The sequence below is a fragment of the Sorex fumeus genome, unplaced genomic scaffold, assembly GCF_029834395.1.
Source record: "Sorex fumeus unplaced genomic scaffold, SorFum_2.1 ptg000044l, whole genome shotgun sequence".
NCBI classification, from domain to species: Eukaryota; Metazoa; Chordata; class Mammalia; order Eulipotyphla; family Soricidae; genus Sorex; species Sorex fumeus.
In genome coordinates, this window is record NW_026606101.1 from 18,705,139 (window position 1) to 18,726,266 (window position 21,128).

The window sequence follows — 21,128 nt, forward strand, 5'->3', positions numbered from 1 at the left end:
AGAAAGTGATTTTGGTTTTAATGGTTTTTAATATGTACGCAACCAGATTTCTATATAACCATCTATGAAAAGGCTTTCTTCCCTTCAGGGAAGTGGTTTCACTGTCCATATAGCTGAGGATCTCTCCCTAGTTCTATATTACATTCTATTGTTCAGAGAGATGATGCTTTTTTCAGTGCCACACTGTTGTGATTACTGTAGCTTTATAGTATAGTTTTAAATTTGGGTGGGGAGGGAATAGGCCTCTAATATTTTATTCTAGGATGCATTTGGCTCTTGGGGTTGGGGATTTATTTCCCTATAAAACTTTCAACAGCATTTTATCTATGTTTTTAAGATTTCTTATACATCTTTTTTCCTCGTGTAGTAATTTAGTTTTAAACATTTTTTATTTATTTTAATGCCCTGTGTACTAAAGTAATGTTAATAATGGTTTCCTGTGCACATCATTCCAATGTCAGATTCACACCAATTTAACGAGCTTTTTCCACTCCCTTATGACACCCTTTCCCCAAATTCAGTAGTGTGGATCAGGGTCTCCTTGTCTTGCCTTTGGGCCTTTGCTGCTACCTTGCTGTATATCTTTAAATTGCACACACACACACACACACACACACACACACACACACACAAGATCTTTTCTTTGCGGTGACCTCCTCAGCATTATATCCTTTCACGAATCACGACCATCCTGTTATTCGTAAATTGCCTCGAGCAGGCCCCAGTAACGTCTCCTTCATCCTAGCCCTGAGATTTTTTAAAAAGTGCTATATTCAAGGCTCTTTAGGAGAATGAGACCCATCATTGTTACTGGTATTTGGCATATTGGGTACACCACGGGGAGTTTGCCAGACTCTGCCGTGTGGGCAGGTTACATTCGGTAGCCTGCCAGTGTGTCCAAAGTAGGAATGAGATAATAAGATGTCATAATAAGATCTTGCGCAGCTGCAAATGTGGCCGCGTGGTTCTGGGAGCTAGGTTCTGTGAGAAAAGGGAAACTGCCTCTTATAAATTTTTCATAAAAGTTAGCTGAGGCTTGGAAGATAAGTTCTTGCTTTCTCTAAACTCTTATTTCACTTTAGTTTTAGGCTCTAATTCCACAGCTCTTCCTGGACAGTATAGATTCTTAAGTTCAAAAGAATTACAACTGTTAATAACCATTAATGTTCTTCCAATATCCTTCCAATATCTTCCAATATCCTTTAGTGACATCTATATTGGTGTACACTTTACGGTTTTGTTCTTTGTTAGAGTTGCATAATATTCTATTATGGATATATACTAAAACTCCTTGATCCAGCCACTCAGACTTGGCCTTTTGGTTTGTTTCCATCTCTTAGCTATTAAACTAAGCACCGCGATTAAGGTAGGTGTGCATTTATTCAATTATATCCATGTTTTTGTGTTTTGGTGATAGATGTCAAGCACAGTGGTATGGCTGGGTCATACTAGAACTTTATTCTTTCCTTTTTTGTTGTTGTACTTTTTGTTTTGTTTTGTTTTAATTTTTTCGGTGAGATCTCTGATCTTGCCAGAAGAGGCTCAACCAATCCTACCAAAAGTGGATGAAGGTTACTTTTGAACAAGTGACCCATCAACAATGCTGTTTCCAGACTTTTTGATATGTGCTATATCACTATAGTGAGATGGTATCTCAATATTTTCATTTTTCATCTCCTTAGTCCTACGTGATGATAACATTTTTTCCATATTCCTGATGGCCATTCATATGTCTTCTTTGGAAAAATCTCTGTTCACATCCTCACCCAGCTGGTTCATGTGTCACTGAATTTTCTCTGCTTTGAATTTTGTGAGTGCTCTATAGGTCTTGATTATAAGCCCTTTCTCTGATGAATTGGGTGCAAATGTTTTCTCCTCCTCAGTTGGATGTCTTTTTTATTATGGTTTGAATTTCTTTTGCAATGCAGAAGACATTTGAATTTGAAGTAGTTACACTGGATTCTTTCTCATTTTGTTGTGTAGGCATGCCACTTTGGTCCTCTCATTGAGAACATTTTGGTAGTCAATGTCCTGGGCTGTTTTCTTCATATTGTAGGGTAGATTCTTGTATAATGTATATATTGATAAGGCACTTCGAGTTTACTTTCGAAAATGGTGTGTTAAGTATGTGCAAGGAAAACACCTTAACTACGATTTGTCCCTCTGTCTTTACCCTTTAAATGTTTTGTTGTTGTTGTTTGTTTTATTTGTATATCATTATCTTCCTATATGTTACTATATCTTCCTGAGTCTTTGTTTAACTATCTCACTAGTTTCATCTTTTTATCTCTCAAACCTCCCACCACACACACACACTCTCCACACTCTCTTCTCTCTCTATTCCACTCTTTCTCTAACTATTCTGTTCCTAGGAATAAAGCTGACATGCAATCAGCTAACCTATGAGACAAAAGCTACCAAGAATCACTAGAAAATCCATGTCCCAAGTCATTGAAGACTGAGACTTCCTGTCCCCAATTATCTCTGGAAATACCTCGTGATAATTTGAATGAAGACACAGCCTCCCTCAAGAGTCTTGCAAGACGTTTGTTTTGTAAGGGAATTGGCTGAGTTGAACTCTCACAGAGAGTGCTATGTTCCATTACTGCTCTTCTGAATCCTCAGTTTAGAATTAAACGTCAAAGAGAACAAGGAGATCTTTGGGATTAGGTCTGACCATGCCCTGCCAACCCCTCCCTTTGGTATCTCTCCATCCTTTGACTCCTTCTCTCCTGCCATCCCGCTGTGACCTTGAAGTCTGAAATCTTGCATAGTCAGTACACGCCTGAAAGCAGTGTGCAAGTTTGGCTCCTCTTGTCTGTGCTTTCGTCAGTGTCACTATGGGTTTAGCTTCTTGGTAACATCCTGGTATTCCAGGTGCTTTCAAACTGCAGTTCTCGAGATAATGATAGAGAGGCTCCTACATGCAACGGTGAAGTATTTGTCTACTGACATAACTTGGTAATGACTTGGTAATACAATACTGACCAAAGAGAGTCTCTGGCCAGTGAGCACTCAGAAGCCTCTATTCTAGAAACCTTACTTAATCTTTACTTACTTAAAGAGCAATGTTTTGAGTTCAAACATTCTCTGAGAGACAGCCAACTCTGTCACTCTCACATGAATTTCGTAAAATCTCAGTCTTAGGAAATGCTAATCTTTGACAAAGAGGCCATCATTCAGCAGTCCTAGAGAACCTGTAGAAAGTACCAGAGGAATTCCTGGTACAAACTCTGCCCAAGAGGGAAGCTGTTCTATGAAATGCAGTGACTCCTGGGCCTTGGTGAGACTTGGCCCTCCTTCTCAAACCTTCTGCTCCCCCTGAGTCAGGGAGCTCTCTCATCACTGCCTATGGAAGAAGAGTATGCCTGAGGACATGTCCTGGGGTCCTAGCATCAGGGCTGATGAGCAATACTTCTCACCGCCAAAGGCTGTGGCTTAGGCTTCCCTATGTGAACTTGTTTTTGACATAGATTCAACATTTGCTGGGCAGATGATCACTTTCTTCACATTGTGTTTCCATCAGACTATACTCTGGTACAGTGAAGCATGTCTGATAAGAGTCTGAACCTGGTCTTGCCTATTTGGAATTGCTGTGGGAATGGTTCCAATTCCAAAATTTGGGGATTTGGTTTCAGATTTTTAAGTATCTAGTTTCCTTTCTTCCTTGATTATGGTTATACTGTCTCACAAGCTTTGGTGTGATTTGCACACACTCTGCTGTCAGACTCATACACAGTAGGTCAGATTGTCCTAGAATGGCATCGTTTCTGTTCTTCAAAGGAGCACAGTGATGTCATTTGTCTACACTCACCTTATTGAGGCATAAGCAGAGCAAAGTTGTTTTTTCTCCTTGAAGTTAGACTTATTCGACACTGAGTATCCTGCCCATGGGCCCTTTTTTCAATATTGAGTGTGCATAGGGTGAGGAAAGTGGGATACAACCCATGGACTGTCAGGATAACTCCAGTTTCACATTGACTTCTCCATTGAGTTTCTTTTGATTTTAACTAGGCCCTTAATGAGCCAGATTTATGCTTCTGGCTCTAGTGCCATACTAGAATATAGGTAGGCTAACATTGTATGTTTCATTAGAAAAAAATTCACATTAACATATACCTGCTCCATCTAGGTCTTTTCATTTAGGGTATTTTTTTTTAAAAAAGGCAACCCCCAGATCTCTCAGTTCACCTTAATAGCTGTGTGAGACACCACAGTTGTGTATTCTGTGTTACCAAAGTTGAGAGGTATGAATAATAGATAAGCAGACAGGGAATCAAAACAGATTGCTGGTTTTAGGGACTGGGATAGAGAGGGTGCGGAATAGATCTTCAATGAGAACATTCTAAGGGGCCCAAAATATTCATCAAACATATTGAGTGATATTTTCTAAGCATTCCTAGTATTCTGCTCATATCCAGGGATCATGCCATTCACAAAAAAAACAAACTTTATTGAAATATAAAAATAAAATGATAAAAAACATAAACTACATCTGACAGTACAATGAGGCCATAGATAACCCAGAACACTCTGTGTCTGCAGGGAGTGCCAAGCCCCGCTGGTACTCTGCTTGGGGGATCAGAGCTGCTGGCTCACTGTAAGGTGTCCTGGGCCCACCTTTCAAGGACCTAGACTTTATTCCAGTGAGGCTGCACATGAGACAATGCCATGACCTGGGATCCGTTTTAACTGATGATGCTGTGGGACACCAGATCCATTGCTGCAGGTGGCACATCAGCAACAGGCTCGGGACCTCCTCTGGCTTCTCCATTTCCACCTGGTTCCTTTGGTGTGAGAGGGGCAGGAGGAAGAGCCGGTTCTACTTGGAGAGAAGGAACAGGATATGAGATAGCAGAAGTAAATCACCTTTATGTCCCCTTGAAAACATTTTCCCAAGGTCAAATACCATCCTGCGAACTGCAGGGAGACAAGTCCAGAGTCCACTAAAGGATGTCTCCGCCTGCATACTCAGGCTTGGAGGCCTGAGACTGATCACAAGAACACAACTTCTGGGATGCCTCTGGTTGTGATATCCCCCAAGCCTCCTGTGGATAGGCTCATACACACCCATCCTGGTCTCTCACCGTCCTCCTTGAGGTCCTCTGAATCTTGTGCCTGATGAACCATCAATGCTTGTACAATGGGTATACTCTTATCTCATGAGAAGGCTCTCCATCATCAACTTGGACTCCATGTTTGGTGCACCTCTCTTCAACACAAACCACCCCACACCACTGCCGGATCTCCTCGTTGCCAGGCAACACCTCTCCTACATCAAAGGAGAGGTACTAGGTGTCCTCAGTGATCAGCTCGTCTTCGGTCTCTCTGTAGCGCTGATGAGATAGAGCAGCAGAACTTGAGCATTCACACCCTGTACACTGTCATCATTGCTGCTCAGTCCCCCAGACTGTCCCCGAGACCCCTACTGACTTGTAAAGGGGAAGTCAGGGATGACCATGATTTACACTTTGAAGTGAAGATCAGTCTTGTCTGAAGAGCACTACCCAATAATCCCCAACCCAATAACAGGACTGTCTCTGACTTTGGCGCACCCTACTTCTCAGGGTAGCTACTTACATGAAACCTGTCCCCCACCCTAACCTCAAACTCTCTCTCACACACAAGCTAAACACACCTCCCAGGCACACAGACTTGGGGAGGGCTCTAGAGTGCCCCTTCTACATCAGTATTTCCTCCTGGACTGGACAGTCCTCTCTGCTGCCTTGTGTTAGTTACCCGGGATGCCCTTTGGGGCAGATTTTGGGCAGGCCTTGCAATGAGTCCTCACGCACTACCCGTGTCTTTTCTCTGAGTTCCCCAGAGGGCTCTTTAGGCTGTACGCTGAGTACTATACACTGTCATCACCACTGCTCAGTCCTCTTGACTGGCCCAAGACCCCTGCAGACCAGTACATGGGTCCTTCAGGGACATAAAAAATAAACCTAGAAGTGAAGATTAATTTTGACTAAAGGGCTCCAAGCAATACTCAAAAACCCAGCAGTAAGACTGCCTCCGAATATGACTTTTACCCAGTCTATTTTCAGGGTAGCGCTTTCTACACAAACGTATGGGCACACACGGACATGCATACACACCTATGAACACACACACAAAGTCACACACATGTGAGGAGGGGTTAGGGAGTGCCTCTTGGGCATCTGTGGTGTGTCCCAGACTGTCCTTCTCTGCCTGTGCTGCCTTACCCTTGATGACCTCTGGGGCAGAAGTTGAAGAGGTCTGTGGTGGGTCCTCACCCACTCTCTAAATCTCTTCACAATGCTCCCCTTCTGGCTCTTCTGGCCACAGCCTGGGGATTGACGCCAGCAGCACAACATCGCTGTGTCTCTCCTTCACCAGCACGTGAAACAAGCAAACTGCCGTTTCTAGAACGTGAGTGCCTTTTGACCAGGGTTCCAAATTCTATTTTGCTTGCTTATGGGAGCGATGTCACTTCCTGCTCCTTCTACCTGCACTTCCTGCACATAATGGCCTCTTCATGGCCCCTTCTTGGCAATGCTCACGCGCTACCTCTGAGTCCTGGTCACACACAGACACATTTCATAGCCAACCTACAACCCTGTGGAGAGCAGGGAGAATTCAAGGCCACAGGTGTGAGGACACAAACTTGGATTTGATCTAGGCTCAGGTCATCCCTTTGCTGATATCCCATAGCGGACATGTATCTCTCACATAATTCTTGCACTCCAGCCTCTCTTTCTATCTATTTTGCTCAAGCCGGCCCAGTAACGTCTCCATTGGAGACTTTGTTGTTACTGTGTTTGGCATATCGAATACGTCCCTGGGAGCTTGCCAGGCTCTGTCGTGCAGGTGAGATATTCTCGGTAGCTTGCCGGGCTCTCAGAGAGGGGCGGAGGAATCGAACTCGGGTCGGCCATGTTGGCCGCGTGCACAGCCCTACTCTATCTCTTTTAATTACACACAATTGAAATGTTGAATGTGTTCAAGTAGCCCTGAAGCAGAAAACATTCTGTATTGTGTTTTTAAAAATATAAAGAATATTTCTCTCATCTGTCCTCCAAAACATATTTAACACAGTTAACCTGGGTTTTGTTCTGTTAAATACAAGAAAACTTTAGATTTTTTTTTATTTCTGTGTGCCCATTTCCCACCACCACGGATCCCAGTATCCCTCCCACCCTTCATCCCCCCCCCCCCATCCCACCCTGCCTCTGTGGCAGGGCATTCCCTTTTATTCACTGTCTCTTATTGGGTGTTGTGGTTTGCAAAAGAGGCAATGGGTGACAATCATGTTTGGTTGATAGTCTACTTTCAGCATGCCTCTCTCATCCTGGGAGTATCCTCCCAACACCTTTTTTTGGTACTCCCTTCTCTATCTGAGTTCCCTTTTCCCTAGCATGTGTGGTTGGCCTCCAAGCTATGGAGTAAAATTCCTGGAGTAAAATTCCTGGTACTAATCTCGGCCATTATTGCCTGTTACTCTCCTATTTTGTTACTTTATGTTCCCCCGATGAATTCAATTTTTCTATGTCTATCCCTTTCTTTCTGACTCATTTCACTTAACATTATACTTTCCATGTTGTACCACTTGTATGAAAATTTCATGACTTCATCTTTTATAACAGCTACATAGTACTCCATTGTGTAAATGTACCAAAGATTCTATAACCAGTCATCTGTTCTCGGGCACTCAGGTTTTTTCCAGATTCCGGCTATTGTAAAGAGTACTGCAATGACCAATTGCAGATGTCACTTCGACTATAATTTTTTGCCTCTCTGGGATATATTCCCAGGAGTGGTATTGCTGGATCAAATGGGAGCTCAATTTCTAATTTTTTGAGAATTGTCCATACTGTTTTCCAAAAGGGCTGAACCAGTCGGCATTCCCACCAACAGTGAAGGAGTGTCCCTTTCTCACAACATCTGCGCCAGCACCAGTTGCTTTTGTTCTTCTGGATATGGGCCAGTCTCTGTGGTGTGAAATGATATCTCATTGTGGTTTTGATCTGCATCTCCCTGATGATTAATGATGTGGAGCATTTTCTCATGTGCCTTTTAGCCATTCGGATTTCTTCTTTGTGAAAATTTCTATTCATTTCATCTCCCCATTTTTTGATGGGGTTGAATGTTTTCTTTTTGTGGAGTTCAGCCAGTACTTTGTATATCCTTGAAATTAACCCCTTATCAGATGTGTATTTGGCAAATATCCTTTCCCATTCTGTAGACTGTCTTTGTATTTTGGTCACTGTTTCTTTTGAGGTGCAGAAGCTTCTTAGTTTAAGATAGTCCTATTTGTCTATCTCTGTTTTCACTTGCTTGGCCAGTGGTGTGATATCTTTGAAGACACCATTAGCTTCTATGTCATGGAGAGTTTTGCCAACTTTTTCCTCAATGGACGGTATAGATTCTGGTCTGATTTTGATGTCTTTAATCCACTTAGCTCTTACTTTTGTACATGGAGTTAGGCAGAGATCTGAGCCCATTTTTTTTCATATAGCCGTCCAATTTTGCCAGCACAATTTGTTAAAGAGGCTTTTCCTGCTCCACTTCACTTTTCTTGCCCCCTTATGGAAGTTTAGATGCTCGTATGCTTGGGGGAGATAGTATATTCAACCCTGTTCTATGGTCTACAGCTTTGCCTTTGTTCCAGTACCATGCTGTTTTAATTATTACTGCCTTGTAGTGGAGTTTGAAGTTAGGGAGGCGATTCCTCCCATTTTCTTTTTCCCAAGTATTGCTTTAGCTATTCGTGGGGGCTTATTGTTCCACATAAATTTCAGGAGTGTTTGCTCCACTTCTTTGAAGAATGTCATGGGTATCCTAATAGGGATTGCGTTGAATTTATACAGTGCTTTGGGAAGTATTGCCATTTTGACAATGTTAATTTTCCTGATTCATGAACAGGGGATATTTTTCCATTTCCTCGTATCCTCTTTTATTTCAAGAAGGAGCGTTTTGTAGTTTTCTTTGTACAGGTCCTTTACTTCCTTAGTTAACGTGATTCCTAGGTACTTGATTTTCTGGGGCACAATTGTGAATGGGATTCTTTTCTTCATGTCAGTTTCTTCTCTTTCACTATTTGCATATAGGAAAGCCATGGACTTTTGGGTATTGATTTTATAGCCTGCAACTTTACTATACAAGCCTATTGTTTCTAGAAGTTTCTTGGTAGAGGTTTTAGGGTTCTCTAAGTATAGTATCATATCATCTGCAATAGTGAGAGCTTGATATCTTCCTTTCTTACCTGGATGCCCCTAATATCTTTTTCTTGCCTATCTCTATTGCAAGTACATCCAGTACTATATTGAACAGTAGTGAAGAGAGTGGACATCCTTATCTCGTCCCTGATCTTAGAGGGAAGGCTCTCAGTTTTTCCCCACTGAGGACGATGCTTGCTGTAATCTTGTGGTAGATGGCTTTAACCATATTGAGGAAAGTCCGCTCTATCCCCATTTTGGCTAGGCTTTTCATCATAAATGGATGCTGGATCTTGTCAAATGCTTTCTCTGCATCTATTGATATGATCATATGATTTTTATCTTTTCTTTTGTTGATATGGTGGATTATGTTAATTGATTTCCTAGTGTAAACCAGCCTTGCATCCCCGGGATGAATCCTACTTGGTCATGGTGTATGAACTTTTTGATGAGCAGTTGAATTTTATTTGCTAGGATTTTATTGAGAATTTAAGTATCTGTGTTCATCAGGGATATCAGACTGTAGTATTCTTTTCTCGTGGTGTCTTTGTTTCCTTTTGGAATTAGAGAGTTATGGGCTTCATAGAAACTGTTTGGGAGAGTTTCTGTTTTTTCAATTTCCTGGAAAAGCTTGAGAGGACCTACTGCCAGTCCTCTTTAAATATTTTGAAAAATTCGCTAGTGAATTCATCTGGATCTGGGCTTTTTTTGGGAGGGGAAGACTTTTGATTACAGTTTCGATTTCCTTGATGTTAATAGGTCTATTCATATACTCTAGATCTTCTTGACTCAGCTTTGGGAGATTATAGGAGTCCAGGAATTTATCCATTTCTTCTAGGTTCTCTTGTTTCGTGGCATACAGACTTCCAAAGTAGTCTCTGATGATTTTTTGGATTTCTTTGGTTTCTATTGTGATATCCCCTGTCTCATTTCTGATTCGGTTTATTAGGGTTCTCTCTCTGTTTCTTTGTGAGTGTTGCTAGTGGTTTATCTATCTTGTTTATTTTCTAGAAGAACCAGCTCTTGGTTTCATTGATCTTTCTAATTGTTTCTTTGATTTCTATGTCATTGATTTCTGCTCTAAGTTTTATAATCTCTTTCCTTCTGCCTGATTTAGGCTCTTTCTGTTGTTCTTTTTCTAAGGTCTTGAGCTGTGAGGTCAAGTTTTTTATGTGCATCCTTTCTACAGATCTAAGATATGCTTGCAGAGCTATAAATTTTCCCTTTAAAACGGCTTTTGCTGCATCGCATAGATTCTGGTAGCTTGTGTCTTCATTCTCATTTGTTTCCAGGTATATTTTGATTTCATCCTTGACTTCGTTCTTGACCCACTCGTTATTCAGAATTGAGTTGTTTAATTTCCAGGTGTTTGATTTGGTTCTCCGTGTCTGTGTGTGATTCACTTCAATCCTCAGTGCATCATGGTCTGAAAAGATGGTTGATACTTTTTCTATCTTCCTGATTCTGTTGAGGAATGTTTTGTGTCCTAGCACATGGTCTATTTTCGAAAATATTCCGTGTGCACTGGAGAAGAGTGTGTATTCTTTCTTTTGGGGTTTAACGCCCTGTATAAGTCTATAAGCCCTCTCTCTTCTATTTCTTCTTTCAAAGCCAATGATTCCTTGCTGGGTTTTGTTCTTGTTGATCTGTCCAGAGGTGATAGGGCAATGTTTAAGTCTCCAAGTACTATTGTGCTGCTTGCAATGTCCTCCTTAAAGTCTGTTAGCAGTTGTTTTAAATATTTGGCTGTTCCCTCATTAGGTGTGTATACATTTAAGAGTGTCATTTCTTCCTGTTGTACGTATCCCTTGATAAAGAGAAAATTGCCTTCACTGTCCCTTCTAATCTTTTTCAAGGTGAAATTGATGTTGTCAGATACTAGTATGGCCACCCCAGCTTTTTTGCAGGAGCTGTTTGCTTGCAGGATTGTTTTCCATACTTTGACTTTGAGTCTGTGTTTGCTCTGAATGTTGAGATGAGTTTCTTGTAGGCAGCAGAATGTTGGGTTCTGTCTCTCTATCCATTTTGCCACTCTGTGTCTCTTAAAGGGTGAATTTAGACCGTTGACATTGAGAGAGATTATTGTTATGGGGTTTTGTGTCATGTTTCTGTGGGTGTGTTGTGGTTGTAGGATTTGTCTTGTCTTATCGTAGCCCCTTTGGCCCTTGTTTTAGGTGTGGTTTTGAGTCTATGAAGTTCCCAAGCTGCTGTTTATCTAGAGAATAGTGTACCGTTCCTTCAATTTTGAGTGAGAGTTTATCCAGAGAGAGTATTCTTGGTGAAGCATTCATTTCAGTGAGTTTTTTCACTATATCTCGCCACTGCCTTCGGACTTGGAGGGTTTCCTCTGATAGATCTGCTGTGAATCTAAAGGGTGCTCCTTTGTATGGGAGTTCCTTGTTTGCCCTTGCTGCTTGCAGTATTGTGTCTCTATGGGCAGCATCGATCATTCTAACTATGATATGTTTTTGTTTGGGTCTCTTTCAGCTGGCACCCTTCGGGCTTCTTGAATCTGAATCGCTGCATTGTGGAGCTCTGGGAATTTTTCAGCGATGATTTGTTTAACCATGGCTTTTTCATTGGGATTGTTTCCCTGAGCTTCTGGTAGTCCAATGATTCTAATGTTGTTTCTTTTGGAATCGTCTCCTAGGACTCTGATTCTCTGTAGAGCTACTTTGAGGTCCTTTGCCACTGTTTGTTGTTGCGTGTTGGCTTGGAGCAGCTGATCTTACAGCTCACTGATTCTTTCCTCAGCTGTGATCATTCTATTTTTGAGGGCACAGACTGAGTTTTTGATTTCATCTATGGAATCTTTGATCTGTGCCATTTCTGTGCAAAGCTTTCCAATTTCTGCTCTCATTTCTTTCTGTATTTTGTCGATTGTGCGATCAGTTATTTCTTTCATGTCCTCTTTCAATTTACTGGATATCAGTCTGACTGTTTGATTGAGTTAATTAAACATCTGGATGACTTCATATCTGAATTCTTTGTTAGAGAGGTCCCTTAGGTGGCTAGCACCTACTGAGGCTTCTGGACTTGTTTCCTCATCCTCTCCCTGTGGCAGGGATTTGGATTTTTTCTTCATGTTGGTGTGTAGGTGTAGGGTTTAGATTTCTTGGTGTGAGTAAACTACTTTCGGCCCTGTAAGCGTCTGCCTGCCCAAAATTAGGCCACGCCCTTCGAAAATCCACGCCCACTTCTAAAGTGGCCACACACCCCACGGATACCTGGTGTGTGCTGGGGGAGTAAAGACTGGGTGGGGAGAAGAGATCAGCTCAGCTTGGGCGACGGAAAGGGAGAGGCACAGAGGCTCAGATCTGCTTTGTCTCCTGGCATTCGGGGGACGCCTGGGGACTTGCAGGGTGAAATCCAAGTCCCAGATTCAAGAAGCGGCGGAAAAACTGACCTGGGTGGGGAGAAGAGACCAGTTCAGCTTGGGGGACGGAAAGACAGAGGCACAGAGGCTCAGATCTGCTTTGTCTGCCAGCATCTGGGGGATGCCTGGGCGCTTGCAGGGTGAAATCCAAGTCCCGGGTTCAAGAAGCGGCGGAAAAACTGACCTGGGTGGGGAGAAGAGACCAGCTCAGCTTGGGCGACAGAAAGGGAAACTTTTGAGTTTTAAGTAGAAGATTATACCTAGAAGACCTCCCTCCAATAGATTAGTGCCCACTCATGGTTTGATTATTGTTTCCTGGATATTCTAACACTTGTTCTGAAGAATCATTCTGATAGGATCTTATTTTGTAATCTTGAAAGACACGGGATCTCAAGGTTTTGAGACCACCATCTCCCAAGTTTCAGCCACAATCCTAATGAATTGCTTTTTCAATCCATCCACGTTGAGGAACGTTTGACAGGTCTGATTTGCAGCACAACTGGACTTGAATGGTTAAGGTTGTTCCTTCATGGGGCTGTAGTGATAGCGCCGCGTGTAGGGCAATTCTTTGCACGCGGCCGACCCAGGTTCGATTCCCAGCATCCCATAAGTTTCCCCGAGCACAGCCAGGACTAATTCTTGAGTGTATGAGCCAGGATTAATGCCTGTGCATGCCTGGATGTGACCCAAAAAGCAAAAAAAAAAAAAAAAAAAAAAAGTTGTTCCTTCATATGATCTTGTGTTTATAGTTCAGCAGTAAGTTTCCTCTCAAGAGAATGCACAGAATCAGATGAAGTGTTCCATTAGACACTAATGCTTCATAGCACCACACAGGCATATCTGTATTTACCCTGGATACAGGGAAATCTATGCTCTTAATGTTCCTTTGACATTCGACCCTCATTCCATATGAGGGTGGAATTCCACAATGCTTCCCAAATGATATTAACTTTTTCAGATGGCTAAGTTATATTAGAATCAAGTGCAAATCTGCCTTGTGTGGGTCATTCTTGCCACAGTTTTTAAGCTTCTGCTTCCTGCTCACCCAGTTTAAACACCCACAGTGCTGTATCAGTGGGTGGATATACTTCTAAAAGACTGTATTTTGCAAATTACATCCAAAGAAATGAGTAATCCTTGCCAAAGGTTGTTAATTTTGTATGAGATTTATGTGTCCACTCACTCCCCCCACACTGCTCCCCTTATATCTGTCCCCATCTCAGTTAATCCTTGTGTGTCTCAAACAGTTAATTATTTTGGCAACTCATATACTCCTATTCTTCTTTCCTCTTCTATCTCTTTCAAGTGATGATACTCCATTCTCCTCTTCTCCTGTCCTATTCTAGATGGGTTCTTCAATCAGTCCATCCTGATGGCAGGCTGAATAGGATCCTCATTCAAGGAACATGCTGGGACACAAAAACTGGGGATAATTAGAGAATCTCCATCCCTTCCTGCCACTCAACAATTCATTAAGTAACTCCAGAAAAATCAACAAAAAGCCAATTTTGAGTGGGATACGAGGGGGGGGGGGTCCAGAATGACCATGATATGTTTTTTTCTGCTTATACTGCCTCAGTTATGGCTAGTGGAAGACCAGAAAGAAAAAAAGGGAAATATATCTTTTGATATCCTGGGACCAGAATGAGTAAGGAAATTAGGACATGTGGAGGATCCATGAAAGGTGCCTCAGATTCTCATTTTGCATCTCTTTTCCTGAAATGTGGATGTCCAGGACATCTAAATCTGTGTGTATTTTAAATGAGGACTCCAGACTTCTATCTTTGATCTTGCTACTTGTATCCAGTCATGATGACCAGTTGCTCTGATTCTGTCAGATAGTCAGAAGCCGAGACCTGGAAAGGCATAGTCTACCTGCTGTCCAGAGGACCTCAAGGCATTCCAGGACAGGCAGTGCAGTGAATACTGGATGGAGATACAAGGGGAGAAAATACTGCCACAGGCCTATGTATATAAGCCCTCTTTCGAACACTTTCCCAAGGTCAGATCCCATCCTGCAAACAGCAGGGAGTTAAGCCCACAGTCATCTACTACAGATGTCTCCTCTTGCCCACTCAGGCTCGGAGGCCTGAGACTGATCACAGGAACACAGATTATGAGATGCCTCTGGTTGTGACCTCCCCCAAGCCTCTTGTGGACACCCTAAGACACACCCATCCTGGTCTCTGACCATCGTCCTTGAGGTCCTCTGAATCTTGGGCCCGATGCACCATCAATGCATTGTACAGTTGCTATACTCTTATCTCATGAGAAGGCTCTAGAAGGCAACTTGGACTCCACGTTTGGCACACCTTTCTTTGACCCAAACCACCCAACACCACAGCCGGATCTCCTCATTGCTGAGAAACACCTCTCCGACATCAAAGGAGAGGTACTGGGTGTCCTCAGTGAACAGCTCCTCTTCTGTCTTTATGTAGTACTTATGATACAGAGAAGCAGAACTTGAGCATTCATGCCCTGTACACTGTCATCATTGCTACTCAGCCCACCAGACTGTACCGAAGACCCCTAGTGACTTGTAAAGGGGCAGTCAGGGATGACCATGATTTACACTTTGAAGTGAAGACCAGTTTTGTCTGAAGGACACCATCCAATAATCCCCAACCCACTAACAGGACTGTCTCTGGCTGTGACTTTGGCCCACCCTACTGCTCAGGGTAACACCTACCAGGAACCTATCGCTCCCGCTCAACCTCAACATATCTCTCATACACAAGCTAAACACACCTCCCAGGCACACAGACTTGGGGAGGGCTCTAGAGTGCCACTTCGGCATCAGTGTTTCTCCTAGACTGGACAGTCCTCTCTGTGTTGCCTTGTGTTAATTACCTTGGATGGCCTCTGGGGCAGATGTTGGGCAGGCCTTGCAATGAGTCCTCACCCACTACACATGTCTTTTCTCTCTGTTCCCCTGAGGGCTATTTAGGCTGTAGGCTGAACACTATATACTGTCATCACCACTGCTCAGTCCTCTTGACTGGCCCTCAGAACCCTGCAGACCAGTACATGGGTCCTCAGGGACACACAAAATACACTTTGAAGTGAAGATCAATTTTGACTAAAGGGCTCCATCCAATTCTCGCTAACCCATTAGGAAGACTGGCTCTGACTGTGACTTTGACCCAATCTACTCTCAGGGTACCCCATTCCACACAAATGTACGCACACCCACACACATACTTACACACCAAGAACAAACACGCACAGAGTCACACACATGTGGGGAGGGGTTTGGGCGTGCCTCTTGGGCATCTGTGGTGTGTCCCAGACTGTCCTGCCCTGCCTGTGCTGCCTTAGCCTTGATGACCTCTGGGGCAGAGGTGAGACAGGTTTGTGGTGGGTCCTCACCCACTCTCTAAATCTCTTCACAATGCTCCCTTTCTCGTTCTTCTGGCCAAAGCCTGGGGATCGAACCCAGCAGCACCATATCAGCTCTGCCATTCCTTCAGCAGCACGTGAAACAAGTAAATTGATGTTTCTAGAACGTGAGTGCCTTTTGAACAGGGTTCCAAATTCTATTTTCTTGTTCATAGGAGCGATGTCACTTCCTGCTCTTTCTACCTGCACTTCCTGCCCATAATGACCTCTTCATGGCCCCTCGTGCTGGGAGTGCTCACCCTCTGCCTCTGAGTCCTGGTGACTCACAAATACAGGGCACAGCCAACCTAAAACCCTATGGAGAGCAGGGAGAATTCACGGCCACAGGCATGAGGGCACAAATCTGGATTTCATCGAGGCCCCTTCCTCCCTTTGCTGAGATCCCATGGAGGCCATGTATCTCTCACCTGATTCTGCCACTCCAGTATTTTTTTACTTATACTTTGCAGATGCAAATAACCCATTTATTTCCTATATAGATATAGATATTTGCTTTTGATTTACACCCAGCGATGCTCAGGTTCTACTCCTGGCTCTGTGAACAGGAATTACTCCTAGCAGCGCTTAGGGGTCCATATGGGATGCCAGGGAGTGAACCTGGGTCAGCCGCATGAAAGCCAAATACCGTACCCACTGTTCTATTTCTCCAGCCTGCCAATATATTCTTTTTATAATTTTTTGTAGGAGTACTGCTAATTATTCAGCCACTGATTAGCTGATTGAATTGGGCATAAACTCCGCCGTTTTTTTTTTTATTTGATTTTTTTCTGTTTATATTTATTGAATAACTGTGAGAAAAGTTACTAAGTTTTCAGGTTTTAGTCTCAGTCATACAATGATCAAACACTTTTCCCTTCACCAGTACTCATTTTTCACCAACAAGAACCCCAGTATACCCACCCTCCCACCCCTCCAAATGCCTGTGAGGCAGATGATTTCTACTTAACTCTTCTCTGCATTGATTACAATCATTATTTCGACAAAAGATTTACCATTATAGCTTAGAATTTCCCCCCAAAGATTCGAGCACCATGATTAACAAAACCATTATTTTTATAGTTTCATACATCAAATTTTCTTCACCGCACCCTCCACCAGAGTCCATTGACTGCAAACATTTCCCCAGTGTCTTGTTTTTTTTTTTTGAGAAGTGCCCATATAATTTTCTAAAACAGCTAAATATGTTGACATTCCCCCCAACAGTCAATGAAGATCTTCTTTTCCTTCCCCATATCTTCACCAACACTGGTTGATTTTGTTATTTGTCCTATGTGCTTGTGTCCCTGGCACAAAATGTTGTTTTGTTAACTCTTTGTTGTTTTTATTTACATTTTCCTGATGGAAGTGGTGCAGGGCATTTATTCATATCCTTTTTTGTTTATCTTTTGTTTTTCTTCTTTAAAAATGTTTCTGTTCATCAGTTCTCACAATATCATAATTTTGATGAGGTTGATTGATTGATTCTTGTAAAGCTCTGACAGTGTTTTATGTATCTTCAATATTAACAATTTGGCAGATGATTTGTGGACACATTTTTTGGTGTGATGTGTCTTTATTCTGCTTTTTGTTTCTTCTGCAGTCCAGAATCTTCTTGGTTTGATGTAGGCTCCTTTGTTTCTTTTTTATTCCGTGAGCTTGACCAATGAAATTGAATCATCGAAGATACAAGATACCTCTAGATTTAATGCCGTGCTCGACTGCTCTTCTCAGCATAATTTAAGAATTCAATCATGTTTTGAGTTTTTAATCTGTTTTGATTGGACCTTTGTACATAGTGTTAGAAAATCATTACAGTTTTCATGGGTTTTTTTGCATGAGAGCAACCAGATTTCTTGATAAACATTTGTGAACAGGCTTTCTTCTCTATCATGAAGAAGATTCACTGTCCATATAGCTGAGCATCTGTTAGATGCTGGTTAAGGGAGCAGAAGTTTAAGGGACTTAACTTTGTCAACATATATGCTTAACACAAAAGTAAATATAATTTTTTAAAGAAATGATCATAGGCCTAAAGATATAAATTTACACCAAAATGATAGTGATGAGAATTTTTAACACCACACTTTGGTGATTAGATAGATAAACTAAACAGAAGGTAGGTTCAGATCTTAAAGAATACCTCTGATCATAAACAGACAATAAATCAAAATTAGGTCACTGTATGGGAAATCAGAAGAAATAGGACTAGTAGACATAAAGAAACCCACAGACTTTCAAGAAATGAAAATAATACAGTGAGTCAATGAAACCAATATCTATATTTATTTGTAAACCTAGAAAATGATTGACAACTTTCTAACTCTATGCATGTAGAGAAAAATAGAAAACCCAAATAAATCTCACAGGATTCCCTGATCAAACGCATTCCAATACCCATGCAAACATGTGCACTCCTGTTTACAATCTCAGGAGCAAGCTGCTAACTTGATCATGCGCTTATGACTTAATTTTGCCTCTGACTGGACAAACTTTCCTGTGGCGTCCTACAATACCTTTTTCTTCTTCCATAAATGTCAGCAGAGTCTCCTGATATGTTTCCTCACCCAGTTTCTAATTTGAATGTGCTCTTTCTGTGACCTTTCCTAGAGACTTAGCCTGGAGATCTGGAAAAGGATTGCATATTTTTCTTGAAGTGCATCTCCAGGTAGAAGATCGAGGTATAGGGGTGTTTTGAAAATATGGGTACCTAAATTCCAAGCTCTCATGCTGCTATTTGATTCCTCCCAGGGACATGAGGTCACTTTCTGGGGTTCTTAGACTTCAGTTTTCTACTCATCAGAGAAATCTCCATGGGTGTCTCAAAACCGGGATGCTTACCTGTACCCGTGTCATGTTCACACACAACCACCTCATAAGTTGTGATACTTGGCGGCAGACAAGGCCTCTGGTAGGAGCACACAGAGCTGAGTTGGGCCCTATGCTATACTTAGCAATGATGATACCTAGGAGAAACATGTGACACATTTTCAGCCAACATGTCTATATGCACAACATCTTTTCCTAGGGCGATCTAGGTATGAGTAAAATAGGAAAAAAGGAAATAATAATGTACCCAGTCAATCTGGAAAATTCATGGCATGTTCTCTTTAGAATGTAAATAATATTCTTTTTTTTCTTTCCCCAAAAGTTGATACAAAGAACTGCATATAGAAACTTTATTTTTACGCTTATAAAAAATCAATTTTTATTATATGAGGAACAAAGTTGCTAACAATAGTTTCTGGTGTATAATGTACCAACTCCATTCACAGCTTCAGTGCTCGCCTCTTTCCACCAATGACTCCAGATTCCTTCCAGTACCCCTCACTGTCTCCTTGATAAACACATCATAAAAAATACTTTATTTCAGTAACCATGATTATCATGACTGTCAATGAAAGGGTTTCATGCACATAAAATATCATACCCTCCACCAGAACGTTCACCTACCTCCCCTTCGTACAATAGATTCCTACTGAAGTCCATAGATATTGTTGCTTTGGGCATTTTTGAATATGTCACACGTAAAAGTGATCATTCTGTGATAGTACTTTTCTTTCTGACTAGCTTCACTCAGCACAATTCTGTACAGATCATGGAAATTACATGATTCCATATTTTTTAAGCTGAGCACTATTCCATGTGTACACACACACAAAATAGGTATATATATATATATTATACATATACAAAGAAGCATCTCTCTCTTCGTATATACAGATATCGCTATATATGTAGAAAGAGATACTTCATAATTAAGCTATTGTGAATTGTGCTGCATTACACAAGGAAGACAAATGTCTTTTCTGAATAGAGAGTTTTGGCACTTGGGATGATGATGTCAGGAAGCAGAATTGAAGGATTATGTAGGAACTCAATTCTTAGTTTTTGCATGCTGTGTTCATTCAGATTTATAGAAAAGCTGAACCACTAGCATTGAAAGAGTGTCACTCTTCCTCCACATCAATGCAAATACTAGTTATATTTGCTCTTAATGATGTGTGCTGGTTTTATTGGTAGCACTGTAGCACTGTCCTCCCATTGTTCATCGATTTGCTAGAGCAGGTTCAGTAACATCTCCATTGTCAGACTGTTACTGTGTTTGGCATATCAAATATATCCTGGGTAACTTGCCAGGCTTTGCCGTGCGGGTGAGATACTCTCGATACTTGCCAGGCAAATGCCCTACGTGCTGGTACCTTGCCAGGGAAATGCCCTACCTACATGCAAGGCAAATGCCCTACCTGCTGTGCTATTTCATTGTTATTTTTATTTGTATTTTCCTGATGATAAGTGATGCAGAGCATTTGTTCATATATCCTATGTCTTTTTTACAGTTACAAAGCTTTCGTGTTTGAGTTTCAGTCATACAATGATCGAACACCTGTCCCTCCACCAATGTATATTTTCCACCACCAATGTCCTCAGTATCCCTCCACTTCATGCCACGCCTCCACCCGTCACTATAGCAGAATTTCCCTCTTATTCTCTCTCTACTTTTGTGATTATGGTTTGCAATACAGATACCAATACTTATAGGCCATCATATTTGGTCCCTCATCGAGTTTCAGCACCCATCTCTCATTCTAAATGATCCCTCCAAACATCATTACTCTGCCGCATGTGCGGGCAGAATACTCTCAGTAGCTGGTCAGGCTCTTCCAGAGGGACGGAGGCATCGAACCCGGGTCAGATGCATGCGAGGAAAACTCCCTACCCACTGTGCTATCGCTCTGCTGTGATTTAGCAACAATTATGTTGTCATGTGAGTGAAATACATTTGAATGGAAATTACATTCACCAAATTAAAAATGGGGGGCCCTCACATATGCCTAGCATACTCAGGGACCATGCATATGGGATGCCAGGGGATTGAACCCATACAGGGCAAATGCCCTACCCACTATACTATCATGAATTGCACACCAGGATTGGTAACTTGACAGTTGTGTCATTTTATCTTGATTATGTCACCTTATTTCCCTAAGACACAACTTCCCAGTGTAAACTGCGTTGTAGAATAGGAATTAGACAGGTGATATTAAGAATTTCCCCAGCTCAGACTGCCCATGATATAAAGTCTCAGGTTCTCTCCTCAGTTACTCTGCCCACATGCAATAGTTTTCCTTGTCTGTCACTCTCCTTACAGTACTTCCCAGTCTCCAAAGAGAATGCAGAGAATTACAAGGATAATT